This window comes from Equus przewalskii, chromosome 22 (genome assembly GCF_037783145.1).
Source record: "Equus przewalskii isolate Varuska chromosome 22, EquPr2, whole genome shotgun sequence".
Lineage (NCBI taxonomy): Eukaryota > Metazoa > Chordata > Mammalia > Perissodactyla > Equidae > Equus > Equus przewalskii.
Window position 1 is genome coordinate 32406549 of NC_091852.1, and position 23962 is coordinate 32430510.

The window sequence follows — 23962 nt, forward strand, 5'->3', positions numbered from 1 at the left end:
GTGTTGATACGATTATAATGAGAGATGTGGGGGAAAGATCTTATTTCCTTTAGTAGGAAATAATGTCTAAACCTAAAAAAACTAACAACATAATGTGTTGGTTAAATTTGGAGGTAGCTACTAAGAGTTATAAATGATTGCCTCCAAGGATTGAGAATTGGCAACGAGGAAGAGGAGACCGGCATTATAAGTTTTTCAGCTGACTTTTAAACTACTACTAAATATATTACTTTGATAAAAATTTAAATTTACAATAAAGGAAAGCTAAAAGGAACACATTCAAAATATGTTCTTCCTTCCAATTATTTAAACTATATGCTCATTTCTCTATGATTCAAACTGTATGCTCATTTCCTTACGAATTTTCAGATTATCTAAATTATATGCTCATTTCTTTATGATTCTTTATATGCTCATTTCTTTATTCACAAGATCCATTTTTTTTTCTGGTTTCTCATACTGAAATAGTAAAAGGTCTACTCAGGACTGGTATTTCCCTCAGAAATGGGGTGGGAGATTCTTCCTGACTTGCGGCTAGAGGACACCGTTCAGATTTCAAGGTGATGGGCTTGGAGGACATAGGAACAGAGACGGGGGTCTGGAAATGCTGGCGGGGTGAAGAAGGGAATTTCTTCTGCATTCTTAGCAAAGCTGCTATTCCGAGGTCAGACCAGCTACAAGGCAGCTTCCTTCCAGGGGCAGGCATGATCTCCCTGACTAATCAAGAGAGTTCCTTTACCATCTTTGTCAGCCCTCTGCTCCCAGTGCACTGAAGTTCCCAGACCCAGCTCTCCTGAGCAGCTCCCCACCACATTCGTGAAGAAATGTGCCCTCCCAGGAAGCTGCTCCTCTGTAACTACGGCCATTGCAGAAGCTGGCATTTTGATGTAACTGCCCATGTTCACAAATCTGCAGGTCAGACTTCTCCGTGCGACTCCCTGCTGCATCCATTGAGATCATTTCAGCCTCAGGAAATAACTTTTCCAGGGACACTGCCACCAGTGCTTCTAGAGGCTTCTGCTCAGTTCATCCAGCCACCCAAAGTCTCACCTCAATTCTGGTGTCACTTGGTGGGATGGGAGCTCCAAATGCTGCTTTCTCCATCACCCTACACCCTTCTTCATCTCCAATTCATCCTCTCCAAGTTCTCCAGTTGTCCCTAAAGTCTACGATTTCTTCCTCTTGTCTCTCTCAAAGTCACAGAACTCCCTTACAGATAGTATTCTACCTTGGGGGTGGGGGGAGGCCAGGCAGGGTCCTTTGTTTTGACCTCCACTGAATCTGGTAGGAATTTCTCATGGTTTCTAGCATTTGAGTAGCTCTATTTCCCAGCTGTCAGTGCTGAAGAACTTTTTTTTCATGAATTTTTAAATTTTCAAGGTATTTTCCACAGAGGTGTATCTAAATATTGATGTCAGCAAAAATCAGGAGACTGTAAGTATCTGTTAGAATTAGGTTCAGACATCTGTCAGAATTAGGTACAGAAAACCCCAAACAAGTTTATTTAAACAAGATAGAAGTTTATTCTTCATTCATGTGAAAAAAGTCAGGAGGTAGGCATCCCGAGGTAACATGGTGGCTCCTTTCATCTCCTTGCTCTCCTATCCCTAGAAAGCGGTGCATGTACTCATGATCCAAAATGGCTGCTAGGACTCCACACATCAAATCTGCATTCCAGGCAGGAGAATGAAGGGAGGAGCAAGGGACTGTGTGAACAATCCCTTTAAAAGACACTTTCTAAGGTAGCACCCAATTCTGTTGACATCTTATTGGCCTGAGTTTAGCCATGTGGCTTCACTGAGTTTCCAAGGAAGCTGAGAACATGGGAGTCATCAAAATTCCTTAGAGATGAAATGAAAAATAATGGTGTTAAGGAAGCTAAAAGTATTCTATGAAAACTTTTTTAAAAGGAAAAAAAAGTATGTGACCTCCCTGGGTTTCAAAGGCTTTGATCTGTCTATCATGAGATTAAACCACTGAATAAAATCAGATAATGTAAAGAGAAGCAGAAAGGAGAAGGAGTGGAAAACATGTTGTTTCTACAGAAAAACTAAGCTTTCATTGTCTGTGTCTTCCCACAATTGAGTTCGAGTGTATTCATGCAAGAACAAAATGATAACCCCTAAATAAATAAATAAACAAATAAATATACGTAACATCTGAATAAGCAACCATAGTTTGGTCACTAAATATTTAAATTGGTGTATTACATAATGTCAAACCTGATTCTGAATATTGGAATAATTTCTTACAACTTAATACCTCCCAAACCTGAGCAAAAATCCTGGCACAAGTAGACATCTAGTAAATTCATGTTAAATGAATAGTTGAGTAAATGGAAATTATATATATGCGTAAGTATTATATTACGTATTTGTATATTATATTTATATACATAATTTTATATATATATAAAATGACTGTTGACATCATGACTTTAATAAAACATTGCCACATGCTAGTTATCAAGTGTTTATGAAGCTTCTATTGTCTGCAGAATATAGTAATGGATAGTAAAAAAATATAAGAAAATAAAAGGCATGGTTTATGCTATACTGGATCTTAAAACTGGTCATTTGGGGAGTACTTTCAAACCAACGTCAGGAGGCAAATACTATCACCAGTCTTATCTTCTACCACCAAATCTCTGAGGTGAGCACCAACAGCCAGCCATGAACGAGAGAAATGTAAAGTCTGTCTACTATCCTTTGGCCACTTTTTACTAGAGTTCATAGATTCTGATAAGCTTCAACCTCATAGCATAACCCATCTGCAATGGCCTTTTTATGCCGCACACAGTTCTAAGGACTTATTAAGATTTTGCTCTTAGCATCATAAGATGTTTACGATGATTCCCAATGAGAGCAAATGATAAAGTTTCACAATATAGGTTAAATTTATGGCTAATAGTTCTCCTTCTCTTGATTTATACTTCTTGCACTCTTGTCATATTATCTAGTCCTTTGCTGATCCTGACAACATCCCGGAAAGCTGAGGGCTTGATTTTCATATGTGAACACCACCACCTCGGCTCTGTGATGGACCTTAAGGATCCACAGTGTCCTTTCTGCCAATTTAAAGAGCCAGAAGACAAAGTTAGGAGCCGAGACATCAGAACAAGTGAGCCAGGGAGCCTGAGTCATCATCATTTTCACATGTGGCCCCAATGAGCAGCACCCTGGTCTGACCCACATGACAACTCAAGTGCAACATATGGGTCAACCACACTCTAGAAATGGTTTCTGCCGCTCCTGCAGCCTGATACTTTGATTGCATTGTGGTTGCTCTGAAAGCCCGAATGCAGAGCTCTGTGGATTCTTCTCTTTACTATGTGGTTTGAAGCTGGGCAGAGGGGAGGAGACGTTGGAAAGAAAAATTGCCCAGTGCACTATGACAGCTGTATAATTAGGCAAGGCAGGCCAGTGCTTACGGCGTTTGTCATTCAGCAATTGTTCACCCGCCAGGTTCTACGATCAGGTGCTTTGAACAATGAGGTGATGATAATGTCTTCATGTGACCTGAGCCCAGAGAGCGTTCAAGCTCAAATAGGCCAGGAAGAAACCCTGGTGGAGGAAAATGAGGATTACATTATTTTCTGAGTGTTCACCAGTCTACGGGCCGTAAAAATGAAATGTGGTTTGTTAGAAACTTTTAAACGTTACTAAAAGACATATTCAACAAAAGGGGTGCTCTAGCAGAGATTTGGGAACTTTTGTCTCCAAAATTTGAGGTTTGAGATGTGTGATTCTGTTTGTGAAAAGACTCCATTTATGTCAACAAATAGGTGGTGGACCAGAGCAATGGAGTCTAAGAGCTCATGAAGCATGAAGTTCATGAAGAGTTCATGAGTTCTTCTGGCTTCCATTTACCCAGATAAAGGAGAATCTCTCCCATTTTTAAACATATGAGATACCATAACTTCTGGCTATTTTATTAAGCTGTTAAATACTGTCCAAAAATGTTTCTTTATCCCCAGCCAGTGCTATTTCCTCTTCCGGACGTACACAGAGGTGATAGAAAAAGGCTACAGATCATCGTGAAGTTTCCTTAAGCCCTCTGCCTAGCCCCTGCTTCACAGCATTCCATGTTTCCATACTATTCCGCCTTCAACCGTGATCTCCTAGGACATTTGGTGTGTGGAGAAGTAATTCCCTTAGTGTCTTGCAGTTAAAATTCAATTACTTCATGTCTGCATCGGGTTCCTTTTTGCCCTATATTGCCTTTCAGACTTATTTTCAATTTGTTTCCTTCAATGTCACTCCACCTTTGTTTGGCTTACTGGTAGGAATCAAGGTTATCTTTCTCCCATTTTGCCTTCTTTTATTGTCAAGATTCCCCATCATACATTCATGCTCTGGACTTTACTGAATACTGTGGGGGATCAAAATTGGCCACCCCGAAAATGCGACACTTTGGCTTGATTATTTTTAAGAACAGAAGACTCTGAAAGAAACTTTGACCTTCCTCCCTAGCTGCCTAAAAGAATTTAAGATAGAAGACCTGTTCCAGGAAGCAGCTAATACCATAAGATAACTGTAGCATCATGTAAAATGTGTCTCTCAGGTCACACTGTCTATGGAGGGCCCAGCAAACACTTGTTTAACAAACATTCACATTTCTGTCTCCATGTCAATTGCCTTCCTCCACTTTGAAGCCCCAAACTACTACCCCCAACATCCTCCTTTGTCTTCAGCTGAAAATGGTATTTAAGGTGGCAGCTTTGGCCATTCTGGCGAGTTGCTTAGTTTTCCTGGGTTTCTCCTACGTATACATGTCATTAAACTTTGTTTGATTTTCTCCTGTTGTTCTGCTTCATGTCAATATAATTCTTAGACCAGCCAGAGGGACCTAGAGGGTAGAGGAATTGTTTTCCTCCCCTATACTACCTTGTAGCAATCCCACACTTCAAAAATGTCTGCAGGTCAAATACCTTGTAGTTATTTAGGAATTTAGCCTGCAATGGACTCCTATTTTGAGAACGAACTTAGCTTATCCTCTCCTCTAAAAGTTGTCCCTTCTCCAACCTCAGAGGTAGGCTCACAGCAGCCTTTGTTTTTACTACGTGACCCTCCCACCCCCCTTGACTAATGGGCCTCAGATCCAAGGCTGTCAATCAGAGTCTCTCACCAAGGCATGTGGAAGGGAACTGAGGATGCTAGAAAATCTGAGATGGTATCTGGAACTGGTTTACGTGAACTTGGACTGAGGGGCAGCCATGTGCACAAAGAAGCAGAAATCACCTACCTACTGGGAAGAATGAGGAAGCCCGAATAGAGATTATGACACAAGAGGCATGTGGCCTCAGAAAAAGCAAGAAAAGACCAGAGGACAGCTGACTCAGCTCTTGACTGCATTCCACTTCTCGCTCCAGTCCTTTAGGGGGCCAACAACTCTTTCCATGTAGGCTCATGTTCTGGGAGATTCTCCTCTGATCTAATAATAATTTCTAAGGTTTTATTAATCCTACTTAAGTTAATTTGAAGAGGATACTGTTGCTCCTTTTGATATGGAGGTGAAAGTTTTGTTGTTTGAAAATTTCCAAACAGGAAATTTTCTTTGTTTTGGAAAATACCTTGATGCACTGCTTGGATTAGAAGGTGAGATCCGAGGACATGGCAGGTGTTAAGGCAACAAAGGAGAACACTTAACTCCTCTGCATGAGCAGGATTTCTTTTTTCTTCTGAAAGAGAGGGGATAAAGAGAAGACACAAGCAGAGGAGAGAATAAAAACAGCGATTAATATGGCTGGAGGCTAAAAGACTTCACCCACTTCGTTTCCCGGTGGTGGAATTGTTAGGCCATTTTAAGCATGGTGATGTCTAAGGTTCAACTTGAAATTCTTTGTTGCTGCAATGCAAACACTCCCTTTGTCTATACCCCCTCCGCCCCCACCTCGTCCCCCTGTCTTCTGAACCTATGTATGCTTTGTCTGCAGGTGAATTTTTGTAGAAATCAAGCAATGGGCTAAGTTTCACATCTGCTTATTAGGGTACAGAAATAAGATAACATATGACAGAACAGGAGCCCAGATACAGAGGTAAGCATGATCTAACTTGGTCTAATCATTTAATTTCTACACAATGTGAAATAGGGATTAAAGACCATCTTATTAGAACTCAAGGGACCTTAAGTCCCACTGAACCCTGTGCTACCCGTACAACTCAAGAACCTTGATTCAGATACAGCCTCTCCTCTGCCTGTAAATTCATTTGATTTTGCAAACTTTTTAAGCATTTCTATATTTGATTCAAGTCTTTGTGGATATGTAAATCCAAATTGAATCTAAAAGCAACATTTTCAACACATTACATGCAAAGGCTTTTGAGGTCTTCAGGTACAACGTGCTAGAGAAAAAAAACAAGATGAGGACCTCAGTTGAAATTTACTCAAAGTTTCCATGAACTTGGAGCAAAGATCTATTAGAATCAAGATTTCATTTTTAAAAAGGAATTTTTTTTCTTTCCAAAAAGATTCGCGCTAGCTCTCCTTTAGATGGCAAACTCATCTAATGCACTTAAAATATGATTTCCTTTTGCAAAATTGATTTACGAGTAACTTTTCTGGAATCCATCTATTGACTAAAGAGAGCTGTATCTGTTATGCAAAGCACTGGACTTAAGTACTTTAAGGAATAATCCCAGTCTATTATTTCTTAGCCCATCTAGTGAGTATTTGTGTTTGTTTTATAGCTTTTTCCCCTCTTTGATTTACATTTACGAGACAATCGAGGAGAGATGATATGAGATGATTTTATTTTTATGAGCAAAAGGAACCGCACCAACCACAAGTAGCAGAACACTGCCATGACTGAATTATGTAGGTCTCCCCAGTGAAGGGAAAATTAAAAGAGTATTTTGTCCCTACTTTCATTCCTTCCAGTGAAGTCATGCCCTAAGGATGTCTACCGGACAATTCAATTACAAATACGAAGTTGTGGCTGCATCTACAGTTGCTCACGGCCCCAGCATAACTTGAAACCAATTTAATTGTATTAAATTTCAGTTAAGCTTTTGGGGGTTCATTTGTGGTTATATGCTGGTAACCAATATGATCCTAATTAGTCAGCCAAAATAACAAAGAATGGCCTTATTCACCTCTTTCATGACTTACCATGAGAATATATCACGAGAGCGTTGAATTGGAATTCAGATGTGCCCACTCTTCCTAAAATGGTGGTGGACCTCAAGGTCATGTCATATTTGCTTCTAGTTATCTAAAGCTATGCACAAACACATTTAATTGATTCAGTAAATATAACCCCATCACTATTGCTACCCTATCTTGTCTAAACACACATACAACTCACACACACACACTCTTTCTCAGAAGGTACAAATTGGCAGTACATGAGCCAAACCCAGCCCGCAGACGAGCTGTGTTTAGTTTGTAGGTTAGAGATCACATCGTGATAAAAGCCTTTGAATTAACATTTGAAAATGAGGAGACGTCACATAGAAATTCACATTTCTAGCTCCTCTTGAAAAAAAAATATCTGGCTACACTTGGCTGGAATTCCACATGGTAACACTCAGCTGGAGCCGAAACGCAAAGCCCCCTCTGAGCCTCCGAGCTCTCTTGGCTTTGCTACAGTCCCCACCATGCTCCATTACTTTTCACTCAGGCCACATCACACATTCAGGTTCCTAGCTTCTATAGGCACTGGGGTTTGCAACTTCTGTCCTCCGAGTGCCATCGGTAAGCATCCTCTCTTTGAACTCACTAAAAGACAAGCCACTTCAACTAGAGAACTTCAGAAAGCCTAAGTCCCGGTTTTCTCTTTCTGGCCTTCTAAAAACTGAAAAAGCTATCCCTATTGCATAACTATGAGCCTTAAAACACAGGTGCGCAGCACTTGAACAACACAGATTCTAATCATAAACACATTCAGGCATTTTTTTCCGGCAATATGATGAAGTTTTCATCTTCCTGACAGCTTTTAATCCAATCAATTAAAAAAATACCAGAATTATTTCAAATTATTGTGTTCTAAGAACTAACATTAGGCCGGAAAAAGAAAACATCACACATACAGCTTAGCATCCAGTCTGAAGAGCACTTGCTTTTTTGTGTACAATAAAAGGTAAAAAAAAGTTGATTGAAAATATATAAGAGAAAGTCTGTATTAATAATAGTGCTGGCTACATTTGGGAAATGAAGGCTATTATTTTTAGGAAAAACTCAATGTAATCAAATGTGGGGTACAGTCAGTAATGCAAAGGTGTTATAGCTACACACATATAAAACACTTTTACTATTGAAATTCCTGGAGTAAAAATAATAATAATGACTTTGTTACTGTGCTTCTGAGATGAATAACCCCCAACCGCTTCTTTTCCCACTGAAGCAATTGTTCTGTGATGCGTAATTTCCAGAGTTCTCCTATTGCCCTTGGCAAAACATACTGTATTGGAGGATATGGTTTGTATCACAAAAATGTTATTTTTACTTCACAATTAGGGGCTGTAATATTTTATATTGAGATTTCCCTGGTATATTCGAAGTATGCCTCATTGAGGAAATTGTATTTTTACATAACTTTTCAGGGTGTCATGTACCTAGTCAAGTAGAACTGAACGAAATAGTACTATCTGAGGGGCTCCATGTCCCCTGGGAACCAACTCCTCTGTGCTCACCAGACATTGATGAAATGCGCCATCATCATCCCATTTCAAATGAGAGAAGAGGCTAAGTCATTTGCTGAGTTCATACGTCAAATTAATGAAAGAAACAGATTCTCTGGATTGAAGGCAAATAGTGTATCTAGTTCTCAGTCTTGATTACCTCCAGATCTAAGAACTCTTTGTAAACCATTTTAAAATAACTTTGCCCATATAGAAGGGCGACAGTTGTTGGTCCGTAGACTAGGGGAAAAAACATAGGCTTTGAAGACAGATGGGCTTGACATGGAATCCAGCTGTGTGAAGTTAATCTCTTCGTCTCAGTGTTCTCAGCTGTAAAATGGGTGCGATGATCCTTTCTCATTAGTTTCAGCAAGATTTAAATAAGATGATATACTTGTCAAACCTCTTTGTTATAGTGGATTAACTTTACCCTAAGTCAGTAGAGTAGTTAGTAACCAACTAACTATTCAGTGGTTTGTTATCCTAACTCACTGACTAGTTCTCAAACTTGAGCTTGCACCAGAATCACCTGGGGGGCTTATGAAACTGCAGATTCCTGGGTCTCCTTCCCAGAGCATCTCATTCAGCAGATCTGAAAGGAGGCCTAAGAATTTGAATTTCTAACGAATTCCCAGGTGAGGCATCCAGGGCACCCACTTTAAGAACTACTGCCTTAATATTGTAGCTAAATCACTAACTAGAATGCCTGACACAGTAAAACCTCAAAAAAGTCATCATTATGTATTGAAATCTTGAGGGCAAATACAAAATGGCTTACGTGTCTTCAAAAGGAATTCTAATAAAAGTAAGGATAAAATAGCAATATCAGATGTACTTTAATTCCTATTTTATGCAGTAAAACATAGATCTGGCAGAATAATAAGTTATCACCTGTCTAAAGCAATATGCTGACTTTACCATTGTTTTCTATTTTTGTTTCTCTAGGTAATTCTGTGATTTCCCAATTCTGGTGATTCAATGGAACTCATAAAAGATAGGTCCGCCTATTTTACGAAATAGATTGCCTTGCTATAGATGATTCTTGATTGCTTTTATATTATATGAGTGCATGAATAACTCTGGCATTCGGAAATGGTAATATTCTCCTTTCCTAGATCAAATCAGAAAGCCGTGTGCATTAAAAGGAGTTTTAAAAAAGGAAACTCTGCATGTCTAAAGTTAAGCTGAAGCATGACTACTGCACTGGAGAAACCGTTCAAGATCAGTTCATCCCGGTGAAAATATTACTTCTGTAGCTATGCCAAGGTTAGTGTCGGATTAGGTTATCTGCAACTCAAGTGCCAGATGTGTGTGTGTGTGTGTGTGTGTGTCTGTGTGTGTCTGTGTGTGTGTGAACACCCCCCTGAAGAGTTATCGAAACTCTCAGGCATGACTTTCCAGAAAGTTCTCCTTCCAGAGAGCTACGTTCAGTACTCTTTGGGTAATTTCCGGCCCTCTTCGTTCTTTCCCTATCTTCTCTTGACACTTTTTGTTAAGCTAGCTACTGTTTCTCTCCAACCCGCTAGGTTTTCAATAAGTTTCCTGTTGTGCGTTGGGAGAGCAGTGCTCATGGAAAATCGCTTTGCCTAGGTGATCTGAGCCAGCTCCCTCCCACCTTTTTTTGTTTTTTTAAATAATTTAGAGACGAGTAACGAAGTGCTTACTGTGCAGGAATTTACTCCAGAAGACTCCAGACCATCCACTGACATTTCACAGTTTAATCCCGGCTTCGGTTTCACAACTGGTGCTCAAAGCAGAAGAGGCGCACTGCGCCGTGCGAATAGACATTTAGAGCCTTTCATGGTAAGATTTCAAAAACCTTAACCAACATACTCAAATTGCCCTAAAATTCGTCCGGAGAACTAGTGCATTATGCCCTACAAAGAACTCAGGGGCTCAGCTCGAAGAATGGTTCAAAGCTAGTTGTGATGGTAACAAAGAAGGAAATCAGAATTTTCACAGGAGCCTATTACTTGTAAGAGAACCTTGAGCGTTCCACTAGTTCATTCTCCAGCCTCTAGACAGGATTCTATCAAAAAGTATCAATTTTGAAAGATATCTAATTTGGCCCCCGTGTCAGATTATCTGATTGATGGGGCTTAAGCAAAATGACAACAATCTTAGCTAGCATATGTATACTATTTTAAGAGCCTTACATATGTTAAGTCATTAAAGCCTCATAACAAACCTGTGACTTAAGTTCCGTTATCATCCCCACTTTCCATTTGAGGAAGCCGAGACTCAGAGAGGTTAAGTGACTTGCCCAAGGTCACACAGCAGAGGAGTGGAAGAACCAGGATTCAAACACAAGCATTGTAGGTCAGAGATTCTCACAGTGGAAGCCTCTTGGGGCAGTGGGGAGAGGGCCCCAAAAAATCATCCCCAAATTGCATCATGGGAAAAAATAATGAAATACATTTGAAACAAGCCTAAATCCCTAGTCACTTCTCTTTGTACTTGATTGGTGGTCAAATTCCTTTCTAGTGTCCTGGGGAGGTTCCTGAGAAACAGCTGACACAAACATCACCAACTACCCAAAACCAGGTGTGCTTCTTCCCGGTGCCTAGTCCGTTTTTCTACCTCATCATCTTAGGGCCTAACTTAGGGCAAGGACTAGAGGCCACCATGCCTCCTGGCCTCTGCCCTCACAGCCCCACTTCTGGGTCTCACAGCCTTGGTGGTGCAGGAACACAGAAAGAAAGCCACCAAGAAGGAAAAGACTTTGAACTTTGTGTTCCTCTAACCAAAACTCCATCTCCCTACTATGATAGCTCCATTGTGCAACCTGAAGACTCAATTTACCCTTTTCAAATGCCAGGAAATTCCTTCGTTAGTTTAGGATAATGGGGAAGGTGTGTCAGCAGCATAACCAGACAAAACTGGCGCTGAGTTCCATCGTTCCGTCCCCCGAGCCGAGGCACTGGTGTAGCTCAAGGGTATCCAGAGACCTAATGTTGATCTCAGAGCCCGCCTTCACTACACGTGAATTGTTACAGCAACCGTTTTGACCCATTCACTTATTCCACACACATTCATGGAGGGCCTAGGCCAGGCTGTATGCTAAAATGGTTAAGATACAATGCTCACCCCTTGGAAGTTCTAAAAGTTTCTACCTCTCTGTGGCTTGTTTTCTTCCAGGCGGAAACAGTACCTAGCCCCTACTCCTTCCCAAGGGTGCCACGCAGATTTCTGAGATATGAAAAATGTGGGAAGGAAAGTTTCTGCAAAGCCCTGATCCTTAGAAAAGCAAACTCCGCCGCCACAGTCCACAAGCCGCGCTCCAGCCTCGCTCCCTGCCAAGGAGCCGGCCAAGACCCAGACTCAGCAGGAGCGCGGGTGGTGGCTCCAGTTAATGGCCCGCTTTCATTCCTCCCTTCCCTGAACACTTTTAAACTTTTTTCTGGAGTCGACCCAAGCTCAGCAGAATTTCCAGATCCATGGAAGTGCAGCATGCAAGCAGCCCATTTCCTGACAACGCTGCAAAGCTTCAGGGGACACATTTTGTTATTTCCACATTTACGAGTCGAGCCGAAGCCCTGAGCCTGACTCCTGACCAGGCCATCCCCCACCTGGGAATGTTCCAGGGCTGAGCCGGGAGGAGAGGATGCTAAACAGAGGAAGGAGCATGCGCAGCAAAGTTAATAAAAGTAAATGTTCCAGTGGCTGCCTAGATAGAAACACTGGCTTCCAACGGGTCTCTAAAAGGGACTGAGGTGTGAAGATCATTTTCTGAGCCCTGTTCAAGACTCTTCCCATGATAATGTTCTGGCATGAGCGCAAAGAAAGCAAAGTTTTGAGAAATGTGGTTCAAACTAAATGGCACATTCTCTAAGGGAACTCTTTCTTTCTGAAAGAAAATGAGGCAAACCTCATTTGAGATCTGAAAAATGAGGCAAAGGGACCATACAGGATTTCAACAATAATGAAGCTGTTCAGCACTTAATATATACACAACATCGCGCTGGGCACTGTGAACAGTACAAAGAGAAATGTAATCACGGAACAAATTATTTTTAAACAACTCTAAGGTGTCAGACATTGTGTTAGCTACCAGAAATGCAAAGACAGATAAGACACGGCTCCAGCCCTTCAAAGGAATTTTTCATCTAGTTTTAGAGAAATCGTAGAAAAAAAAGCTGGCCATGTTGACGGGTAGTATTTAAGAATAAAGAGAAGTTCTTAGGTCGACTATCTTTTTTTCTATTTTCTCAAGAAATATTGTTGATTGGTTGAAGTGGTCTGTCAAGAAAAGAAAATGTGTTTGTGTTGACAAGATAATTAGGAAGGAAGGAGGAGCCCACTCTATTTCTAAATTGTAGCTAAAATCTTTAAATGGAGGAAAACAAAGTTTTTAAAGGTGAGTCAAAGACAAAACTGGAACTTCAGAGCACCAGTTTCTGTTGAACTTCACTGGGACAATATGGCCAGTGCTATCACTGTGGGTGATGCTGCCAATACGGCTGATGCCGCCATATGCATGCAAGCTGGTATTTGTCATCAAGATGTAACATGACGTCAAGTAGGACTTTCTCTATTGCCCTGGCGATTCAGCTAAGGCCTAACCTAAGCACCTGCCAGTACAATTCCCCACATTCTCTATGTGGACCTGCCACTTCTCTAGGATTTACTGAGAGGCACCAGAGCAGAGCCAGCCCTTTGGATAACACCTCTCTCTCCTTCCACTCCAGTCCCTATGAAAAGCAGACTGAGGGGTGAGAGGAGCTGGCCTCCTGTGGGGGTGCAGCATTGATGAACACGTTAATCTCGCCTTTCTTTCATTCATAAGGATTGCACTGTGCTTCTTCCTAGGGGGAGAGGGCCCCCTTGGCGTATTGTCAATATTTAAGCAAGTATTTAAGAAGTCTTTTTCTTCTCCCTTAACCCTCTCTTCTTTGGGACAGGTCTGAGAATAGCATGGCTTTTCATCTTCCTGGCCCAAAATGCCAGTAGTAACCCCTAGTTTTAATTTTGATGAGAAAAAAAAACCGCATACTTTTACCAACCAGATGCTGCAGTAGGAACTTTATATATATAATCTAACTTAGTCTTTAAAACAGCCTATGAACTCTTCCATCAAATATATCTGTAGCTTGCCCACTGAGATATTTTTCTGAGTCTTAATCAGTATCCATCACCAGACTCTTTCCAATGGACTAGGCATATCTCTCAAATTGGTGTCTGAAATTGACTAGGAAAGGATTTCACAGACCATTTAGATTATTTTTAAGTATTTAAGGAGAATCATCTACTCTCATCATCATTTCATAAGACAAGAAACATTGAAACATCAAACAAGCAAGAAGGACATAATCTCAGAATAAAAGACAGTTGATATTGAATGCATTTAGCCTTATGAAAAGCTCACTGGGTTATTCCAGTTTCTCTCACTCCACCACAGAGCACTGACAACCTCATCACGGGCCACGTCCCATCTGTGGATCTGCATTCAGTGACAGCTGACCTAAACACCTTGGGCAATTTGATCTTGGCATGACTGCTCCTTAAAGAATAGGGCAAAAAGTCAAAAACTAATTCATGGTTCATGGAAAGCAGAAAGGTCCCAAACCAGTGACCTTGAGGCAAAGAAAGGGAGTTGAGTGGAAATGACAAAAGGCAAAAAGCAAGTAGCCGTCTTTGAAAAAAGGGGTATGTAGAGTTTCCTGGAGATTTCTCTTGCTTTTTAACAGGATTATTAGAATCAGAAACCTATCCTCTGGAAGACTCACACTGTAGGAGTACCATTTTCTTCTTTCCACACTTTGTCAAAAGCTTAAAGTCTTTTCTCTGACTCACAATCTTTTGTGATTTCTGTTGGGCTTTCCTTCTTCCTTTCAGCCGCTTTGTTCCTCTCTCCTCCGTGACCAACATAATAGCAATGTTTTCTTGGCCATTTTATAGTTGTCTTCTGGCTCACCAGTAGTTCCTTACAATTAACCCTGCAGCTCAGTGAAATCAGTCAGTCAAGACTCTGGCAGTAGAGGTGGAACATACTAGCAGCAGAAGGGAAAGGCCACAGGCTTTGGAAGCAAGTAGGGGAAGCCTGGTTTTGAATCCCAGCTAAGAGAGCTTCTTGGTGGCATTACTCAACCTCTTCGAGCCTCAGCTTCCTTATCTGCAAGATGTTTTTAACATGAACCAACTCACTGGGATGAAGATAAAATAAGATTTTATATATCTAGCACAAGTTGCATTCAAGAAATGCTAGTTTCTTCTTCACCTCCCTTTTCCCCACTTCTGGATTTTTCAGAAATGTTCTGCCATTTGCCTATGGTGTAGGTCTTTCCTAGTCTTTTAATTTATTCATCTCCTGTCATTTATGCTCACTGTGACAGAAGATAGGCAGGCTACAGGCCAGAGTCAGCCAAGACCCACTAGTTTGCATAAATAATTTTCAGGCACAGCTAACATCTCCCAGCCTGCTTCTTGCCTTTCAGATATTCTCCCAGATGAAAAGCCCTCAGCTTCACCTCAGCATCCTGAACGACCAATTGTCAAGGCCTCACTCAACTGAAAGGAAGACTGAACTGGAGGGGATTCAATACAATTTTATCTGGATTGATGTGATCTGGGGGTCTTTTGCTTGTTTTGGGAAAGGTTTGCTTTTGGGTGTTTTTTTTTCCCTTGGATATTGGATAAAAACTCATTTAAAAGAAGTACCCATTAATTCAACATAAGGGAACTCATTCTTTTCTTTCTGCCTGTGTTTCTCCTAATGAGAAACAGTAGATCAATATGCAGTTCTTATAGAGAGGCAGTAAATCTTGGCAGTTAGCCCCTCTGTGTGGGTTTAAATTCCAGCTCTGCCACTTACTATGTGACTGTGAAAATTATTCAAATGCTTTGTGCCTCAGTTTCCTCCCCAGAGTAATAGAATAATAGTATTTACCTCATGGAGTCACTGTGAGGAAACGAAAGCCAATAGAAGCGAAGTGTTTAGGACATTGTCAGGCACATGGTAGGGACTCATAGAATATCACTATTATTGAGTAGTAGCTTTTCCATAAATATTTAGTGAGTACGTACTAAGTGTTGGGCACGGCCCTAGAGACTGTGAAAGATTAAAACATGGATCACCATCTTGGCTTTCAGGGATCTTATAATTGAGGAATAAGGGAAGTGTTGAAGATTGTTTATTAGCTTACAAAGCACTTCCCCCAGGCAAGTGGTATAATTATCATTATCCTCATTATTTTGCACACGAATAACGAGAGGTTCAACATTAACTGGCTTGCCCAATGTCGCTTAACTAGAGAGTGTGGAACCAAGACTGTTTCCAGGATTTGGGATTCCAGAAACCCATGCAGTTTCACTGCCAGCACATTGTGGCTCACAAAATGTGTCAGAGAGTGTCTCACTTTCCGTATTCTTTTTAAGAATTTACTTGGTGCCTAATAATTCAAGTGAAGCCATAGCAGTTATTCAAAGAGGGTTCTTTATCCCCAGTCATGAGCCCTGGCTCAGGACCCAGGGCATTCTCCCTCTGCAGGGAGGAGTGCCTGGAAACGTGGACGTTGCCTCATCTGGAACCACTGTCAAAAGACTTTCCTGCCCACACTGAGTCTGGAACTGCAATCAACTCTCTAAAGGATGTTGCTCTAAAGGAGCATTAAAAGCTTTGAATCAATATGGAGATTGAATAATTGCACCTTAAATGATTTCTGTCTATGGGACAAATGGATTTATTGATGATAACAGAAGAAAACACCACTGATAAAAGAGACAAGATTCACCTGCTGCTTCATTTGTATCTCCAACAAATGCTTTTACCATCATAACCACCCCAGTGCCTGGCACATCGTAGGTGCCCAATAAAATGTCGTTGGATGAATGAATGACTGCCTTCTATACAAACTGTGGAAAAAGGCTTTGAAAGCCCACTTTTGACATTTATTAAAATGAGAAATGTGGTCAGCTTTTAAGAATACTTTAGAGAACTGCAACGATTAATCCTGAACTTCTTTCCTTTCTTTCTTTAACTGTGAAGAAGGAAGTTGCATGGTACAACTGAAAGAGCCCTGGACCAGGTGTTGGCAGGCCTGGCTTTCAATCCCAGCCTTACAACTGGGTTGTTAGGTGACATGGAACACCTGAAGGCATCCGTTCTAGGTCTTGGTTCTCTATTTTGTCAAGTGCAAGAGCTGGATAATGTCAGTTCAGCTCTCACTGTCTGTACTTTCAAATATAACTTTTATATTTGTATAACCTGAAAAATTAGGATACAAATTAAGAAATAGGTATACATTGATGAAAGTGAGAAATAAGTATGCATTGTCCTATGTAACTCTACCCCTTTACTGGCAACTTCCTTTCTAGAGCTTGCCCTCCCTGCCTGAGGTCCTCGCCCATTAAAACCTGCCCTTGAAATGGGTTTTGGCTTTATATTAGTTATCAATTGCTGCATAACAAATTACCCCCGAATTTAGTGGCTTAAAACAGCAAACACTTGGAGTCTCACAGTTTCTATGGGTCAAGAATCTGGGCACAATTTAGCTGAGTGCCTCTGGCTCAGGGTCTCTCATGAAGTTGCAGTCAAGCTGTTGGCTAGGGCTGCGGTCATGCCAGGCTTAACTGAGACTGAAGAATCCACTTCCAAACCCATTCATCTTATTGTTGGTAGGCCTCAGTTTCTTGCTACATGGACATCTCCATAGGCTGGCTGAGTGTCCTCATGGCACGGCAGCTGGTGGTATGAGAGGGGAGAGCCAGAGCCTGTCCAAGACAGAAGCCATGGTGGTTTGATAACTGTTCTTAAAAATGACATTCTATCACTTCTGCCATACTCTATGAGAATCAGGTCAACAAATCCAGCTCACGCTCAAGGGGAACAGATTACACAAGGATGTGAATACCTAGAGACAGGGACCATTGGGGGCCATCTTCAAGACTGCCTACGACAGCTATCATTTATACACTAGTATGAGCTTTAGAGGTTAGTGTTAATCAGGATGTCTTAGTCTGTTCGGGCTGCTATAGCAAAATACCATAGACTAGGCTGCTTATAAAGAACAGAGATTTATTTCTCATAGTTCTGGAGGCTGGAAGTCCAAGATCAGGGTGCCAGCGTGGTTTGGTAAGGGCCATCTTCTGGGTGGCAGGCTTCTCATTGTATCCTAATATGGCAGAAGGGAAAGGAAGCTTTCTCAGACCTCCTTTATAAGGAATTAATCTCATTCATGAGGGTTCTGCCTTCATGACCTAATCACCTCCTAAAGGCCCCACCTTCTAAGATCACTGCACGGGGCACTAGGATTTTGGGGAGACACATCCAGATTATAGTACAGAGGATATGCATTTTAATTGTGGGGTACCAGTCTCTGTCCACTCTATGGGGAATTTCAAGCATATTTGATGAAGGGCAGAAGGTAGGCAGTGAGGTAAGGAATAACATGGGAATGGGGAAGGAAAGTCTTTGGCTTTCATTAAAAGTAAAACCTTAGCCATATTTATTGAGTCCTACCGTATACTAATCACTATGGTTGGCCCCCGACAGATAGGGTTATATAAAATTCAGTCACCTTTCCCAAGGTACAATATATTTGTTCTTGGCTACCTCTCCCAAACCTCCACCACCCCATAAAGAATTAACTCAAAAAATTTTTTCAGCCTATTTGAAGGCCAGAGGCAGAAAATTATAGTGAATGTAACACAGAGCTCTTGATCCTTCCCAGTCACAAGTGCATCATTTAAACTCTCTAAATGTAAGTTTCCTCAGCTGAAAAAAATGGTGATACCACCCAACCTTTCTACTCACAGATGTATGATGAAGAGTTATTTCTGAGAAAGGGCTTTAAAAATTAAAGCACCAGCCAAATGGAAGAAGATATTTAGATTATATAATTTTTCTTGGGCATAGTGAGAGAATCAACTCTTGACCTCTCTCCATCTTTCAACAGATAGGTGCAAATCTCCATTAGTTTTTAGACACTTACAGAAAACGTGCCATTATTATTGAAAGCGTCAGCCTATCAACAATGCTCCATTAGTCAGGATTGCCTAAATTGTGCTATAGTAACAAACAACCCCAAAATCTGTGTGGCTTAAAACCACAAAGCATTATTTCTCTCTCACACTCTGTGTCCATCCCAGATTGACTGATGCTCTGCTCTGTGTCATATCAATTTAATGGGCCCTGGGCTAATAAGGCAGCCATTGATCCATGCAGCAGAGATGGGGAAAGAGAGAAACTCACACGCTGGCTCGTAAGTGGCCCAGAAGTAACACATAACATTTCCTCTGTCACTTCATTGTCCCCAGAGAATTCTCTGATGGCCAAGACTAACTTCAGAGTGTAGAGAGTCAATTCTTCCAAGAAAGGAAGAGGACTGTGAACATGGGGAGCAGCACTGATGTCTTCCACACTGCCTTCTGAAAAAATAGAGGCTTTGTGTTTCCAGGCTACAGGAGACAATTAACCTGTGACAGAGTTCTAATTTGTAGGCATGCCTTCTTATTTATGAATCCATTTAAGATTATTTTTCTCTGCAAAATGAGAATTACACCAAATTATTTTTTATTTAAAAAAACACAGGGTTTATTAGGAAATCTTATCACCAACACTTCTTGCAGTGTGTCTCTAAGCCATATTTTCACAGAGAAGAGGCTGAAGTGGCTCTGTGTGCGTGGATAAGAGACCACGTTCTTGAGACGCTGGGAAATGGAAAGACGTGACTGGCTTAAGGTCAAGTTTAGTCAATGGTTATAAATTTCTATTTGCACGGTTAATAACGTAGCCCCTTCTAATTTAGCAGCACTGAAACTTGTTATAAACTTGTTAGTTCAGTTGCATCTGTTTTAGATCGGCCTTCAAATCACAGGCTACTGACATTCCCTCCCCAGGCTTTCTCTCCCTCGGATTGCTACCACCAATCTGAACAAACACTCAGGAAGTCTCCAGGAGTTCTGGCTTCCAGTCCCAGCTCTTCCACTGACTAACTGTATTGCTTTGGGAACATTGCTTTACCTCTCCAGGCTCCTCTAAAAGGAGGGAGGTGGCTTGGAGAATTCCTTCTAGCTATAACTGCGTATGCTTCTAAGTCAGGCTGTGAAGCCAGAGAGAGAGTATGTATGTTCCTTCCTCTTTCCTGAGTTTATCAGCAACTGGAGGATCTATCTCAGCAACTGCGTGGTCTCCTAGCATACAACAGAATATCTGTGACGATCACTGACATTTCGGCACTTCACAGCATCTTATTTCCACAGATCCCTCCTTGTCAGCTTTGGGGTACAGAACATCAGCAGTAAAATGCAATTTTCATGCATTGTATTTTTAATACCTGTTCCTTGCTTGAAACGAAAAGAATATACACAAAGGTTGAAAATGATCCCTCTGATTATACTAACTGGGGGCTTAAGAGGTTTTGCTGCGGGGATGATGTTGCTGATTTTAACCACAGGTTAAGAAAGTAACTGTTAGGACTTTTAATTGTTTGTTCTTCTTAATATTTTTACAGTCATATATGTAATAATTGATGAACTCAAAACATTTCGGAGCACCAGTCTAGGAGAATAGAGTCATACTCATTTATATGGTTTTGTTGACATGTCGCCACTAAAGAAGTGATTTCAGTACAAGAAAAATGTTTCTTAGGTGCCCAACTATGAACAGCTTCCTAAAAAGTAGCTTCAGAGACAGGTTAATGTTTTGCTTAGAAATGTCTCCGACACCTTGAAAATGGTTGATCTCAGATTCATGATCTTTCCTGAATTTTCTGAGCTCTGACGAATAACTTGGAAAGCCTAAATATTTTGGAGTCAAGCACACTTGGATTCAAACTCTAGTGATGGAGTAACTTTGAGCAAGTTACATTAACTCTCTGAGTCTTGGTTTCTTCATCAACAAAATAGAAAGGACAGCTATCTAACAGATTATTGTGAATAGTAAAGAAAATAACATAAGTAAAGCTCTGAGTATAGAGACTACACACAACAGAAGACCAACATCTTCATTCACACAAAACTATCGGGATGAGATTTGTGTGGGGTGAGATTTGAAATGTTATACATGCTAGCCTGATCCAAGCTTATATCAAAATATTAAGTCAGAAACTTAAAGAGCAGATGGGGAGGAGGATAAATTGACTTAGGCAAATCAGTCTCATGAGTAAAGATAACCACGTATTTGGATTTGTGTGTGTGTGTGTGTGTGTGTGTGTGTGTGTGAGGAAGATTGGCCCTGAGCTAACATCTGTTGCCAATCTTCCTCTTTTTGCTTGAGGAAGATTGTCACTGAGCTAACATCTGTGCTAGTCTTCCTCTATTCCGCATGTGGGACACTGCCACAGCATGGCTTGATGAGCAGTGTGTAGGTCCACACCCAGGATCCAAACCTGGGAAACCTGGGCCACCAAAGCAGAGCACACAAACTGGACCACTACACCATGTGGTCAGCCCCATGTATTTGGATTTTTCCAAAATTTAACTTGAATGTTTTGAGCTTTTTAGCAATCACTGAGTTAGTAATATTCAACCCTGCTTTACTTTATTCTCTGACTTAATTGGTTCCATAGGGTACATAGAGCCATAGTATATGACTAGACATGAGAAGGGAAAGGACGTGAAGCATCTGTTTTCTTATGTACCTTAGCCTGGCCAGCATGAAAACTAATGCACACACAACTCTTTTCGTGAGTTTTATAAACAACTTTAGCAATTTATTCTCAAGGACCAAACATTTCGTTATCATTCAAACAATAACTCCAAGAAATGTTCTTCTAGTCACCTATTATATCTGAAGTAGGCAATATATCTTTTTGTACTTTGAGCGGTTTCAAATTGAAATCCTGAGAAAACATTGAACACAATAAAATTTTGCTCTAGCAAAGTTCTACCTACATTTTAACTTAGGATCTAAAAAATATTCTTTCTTAATCTCGATTGGTCAAGTCTACAGTTCAATTTTATTTTTATTCCATGTCTTTCGTTCTTTCATTAAATGTCTTTATAAATTCACCCACCATTTTCCGGAGAAAAGAACCAAATCTACTTCTTCTGAGTTTCATGTCTTTTTAAAAAGCTCAACTCAGGGCTTTATGCCCAGGTCTCTCTTCATTTTCACCCATTAAGATTTCTTACATCCGTAGAGTTGTCCCTCTTGCTTGCATTTTTTCGCTCCTCCTTTCAAATTCAGTTTGGTTTTCTCAGGCCCCAACCAAAGAACTACAGAATCTTAGAGCTAGAAGAGATCTCATATATTTTCTAGACTTCCTTCAACAGGTAAGGAAACCAAGGCTCTGAGAAATTACGTGAACAGTACTTTCTTGTTCCCAGTCCTTTTTAAAATGAACCAAGCTTGACCTTCTCCTTTCTGGGAAAAAAATAAAAAAGAAGAGAAAAATCTACTTGCCTTAAGTTGAGGAGGTAATTTTGATTCCTTAAATTATTTGCTCATCCGTGAAATTTGGGCATTTGAGTTGATGGTCAGGATGGAGGGGAATCGGGGGAAATTAGATATGTGGCATATAAATTCTTTCACAAATTCGAAATCTATGGTTAACACATAGTGTAGTCACTTAATCGGTCTAACAGGAAGGGGAGGTATCTGATAGGCTTATTTCTTTTTGTCCAAGTACCACCTAACAGCTGTGGTCTTGTGGTAATATGGCTGGTACAATTAGAAACCAAAATTAGAAACCAAGCAACCACAAGAGGAAAAGGCTCTGGAACAACTCTAGGCCCTGATCCAGAATTTCCAGCCAAGGACACTACAGGATCCCATGCTTTCTTGCACATATGGTCTCCAGTCTGCAACTCTCTGAACAGTGGGCAATCTCCACATACCTCACATGCATACCTGGAAACCTTCATGCTCATTTAACTGAGACTTTTCAACAAATCTCAGAGAAAAAGAAAACTAGATAACCAGTTACTTAACTAAGGGCCATAACTCAACCCATCTTAAGATGTCGTCAACAGTCCTGCTGCCATGATACACCATCAGAGAAATACCCAAGTGTTTTTCATCAGAACCACTGATAGGAGCTTCCCTGACATTGAGCTATGGACTTTATTGTTATTTTAAAGAAAAATTATTGTCAAACACATGAATTCTAAAACATCTGTTTTCATTCTGAATTCCTTTTTCCCAAAGAAGTTTCATCAGTAAGAATTACCATCGAAGACCCAGGAAATTGAAAATATTCACAAACTCGTACACAAAAACCAAATAAGTTGTCAAAGTCATGGATTTGGAGGTGAAAAAGAGGAAGTTGCAAACCAGTCATACTGGTGATCTGGCCTTAGGAACACCAAAGATAAAAAGGATCCATTGGATTTTTCTTTCTGTCCAATTGTGTAGTGACATAAGGATAAATTCCAATATTCATCATCAGTTTAAAATTATGTCATTACGACTCCTGGGTTGGCTGAGATATACATCGTTATGTTCATCCCCCAGAGAGCACAGTGAATTAGAGAAACACTTCAGAACCCTGGAGTCCAGAACTCCAGCCCCTTACCCACCAATGACACTCAGCTGGGTCAATAATACTTGCTTTCTAAAAAAATACAGGGATGTGATATTACTCCTTTATTAAAACAGCCTTTTGAGTTGGACTGTTTATACGAATTTTTTTAAAAAAACATTGTGTTGGTGAATTATGTTACAATTAGTGAAATTTCAGGATGGAAAGCATTCAGGACTCATATTTCAGCCATGTCACCCGAAATATTATTGTTAGTGTCTGATTTATCAACAATCTGCTAGAAGGATGATATTCTTCTTCTGTATTTTTAGGAGAGCAGGAGGAAGACTCAAGTGGTTATTATGTGGCCAGCAACTGATTTATAGTTTTTATTATATTGCTTCCCATTGCAGCCAAATAAACTTGAGCAAAAAGGGGGGAAAGGATAATTATAACAGTGCAACCCCGCTGTGGAACACAGAGCATTCTCTTTATACAGAGTTTCTCAATGTGCAGTCCTGTGTGATGTTTAATATTGTGACTGGACTTTCAAGTCAGCTGAAATCATGATTCTCACGTCATTACAAAAGGCATATCCTGTGCACTTCAAACCGCAGAACGATAGTATAGAACAGAGGGAAAAGATACCTGGGAACTGGAAGCACATGAAATCCTTGGGTTTTTTTTTTTTTCCCACTGTAGCTAGTAAGCAAAATAAACACCACCCCTGGAGCCTATGGTTTTGACTCAAACACTGGTAACATGTGGGATGAAGGGTGCCGCTGAAATCCAGCTTCGGCCTGTTGGTGATCATGCGTCTCTGATGGTGTGTTTCAGGCAGAGAGCTCCACGACCAGGGACCAGCTTAACTCAAACTACACTGTGGTTTGGCAGAGCCTGCCTGCCAGGATCCTAATGCACTTACACAAGCCAGGGCTGGGT

The 23962-nt window shown here is 40.7% G+C and overlaps 1 long non-coding RNA gene across 1 annotated transcript; it reads right to left on the reverse strand.

Moving 5' to 3' along the window:
- Positions 1 to 1499: 1499 nt before the first annotated feature.
- Positions 1500 to 10531, reverse strand: LOC139078505 (uncharacterized). Its single transcript, XR_011531496.1, has 5 exons — positions 10286 to 10531; positions 7111 to 7219; positions 5573 to 5680; positions 3431 to 3563; positions 1500 to 1841 (listed from the first exon to the last, which is right to left on the reverse strand). It is a non-coding gene; the product is annotated as an uncharacterized lncRNA (long non-coding RNA).
- Between the last annotated feature and the right edge of the window lie 13431 nt (positions 10532 to 23962).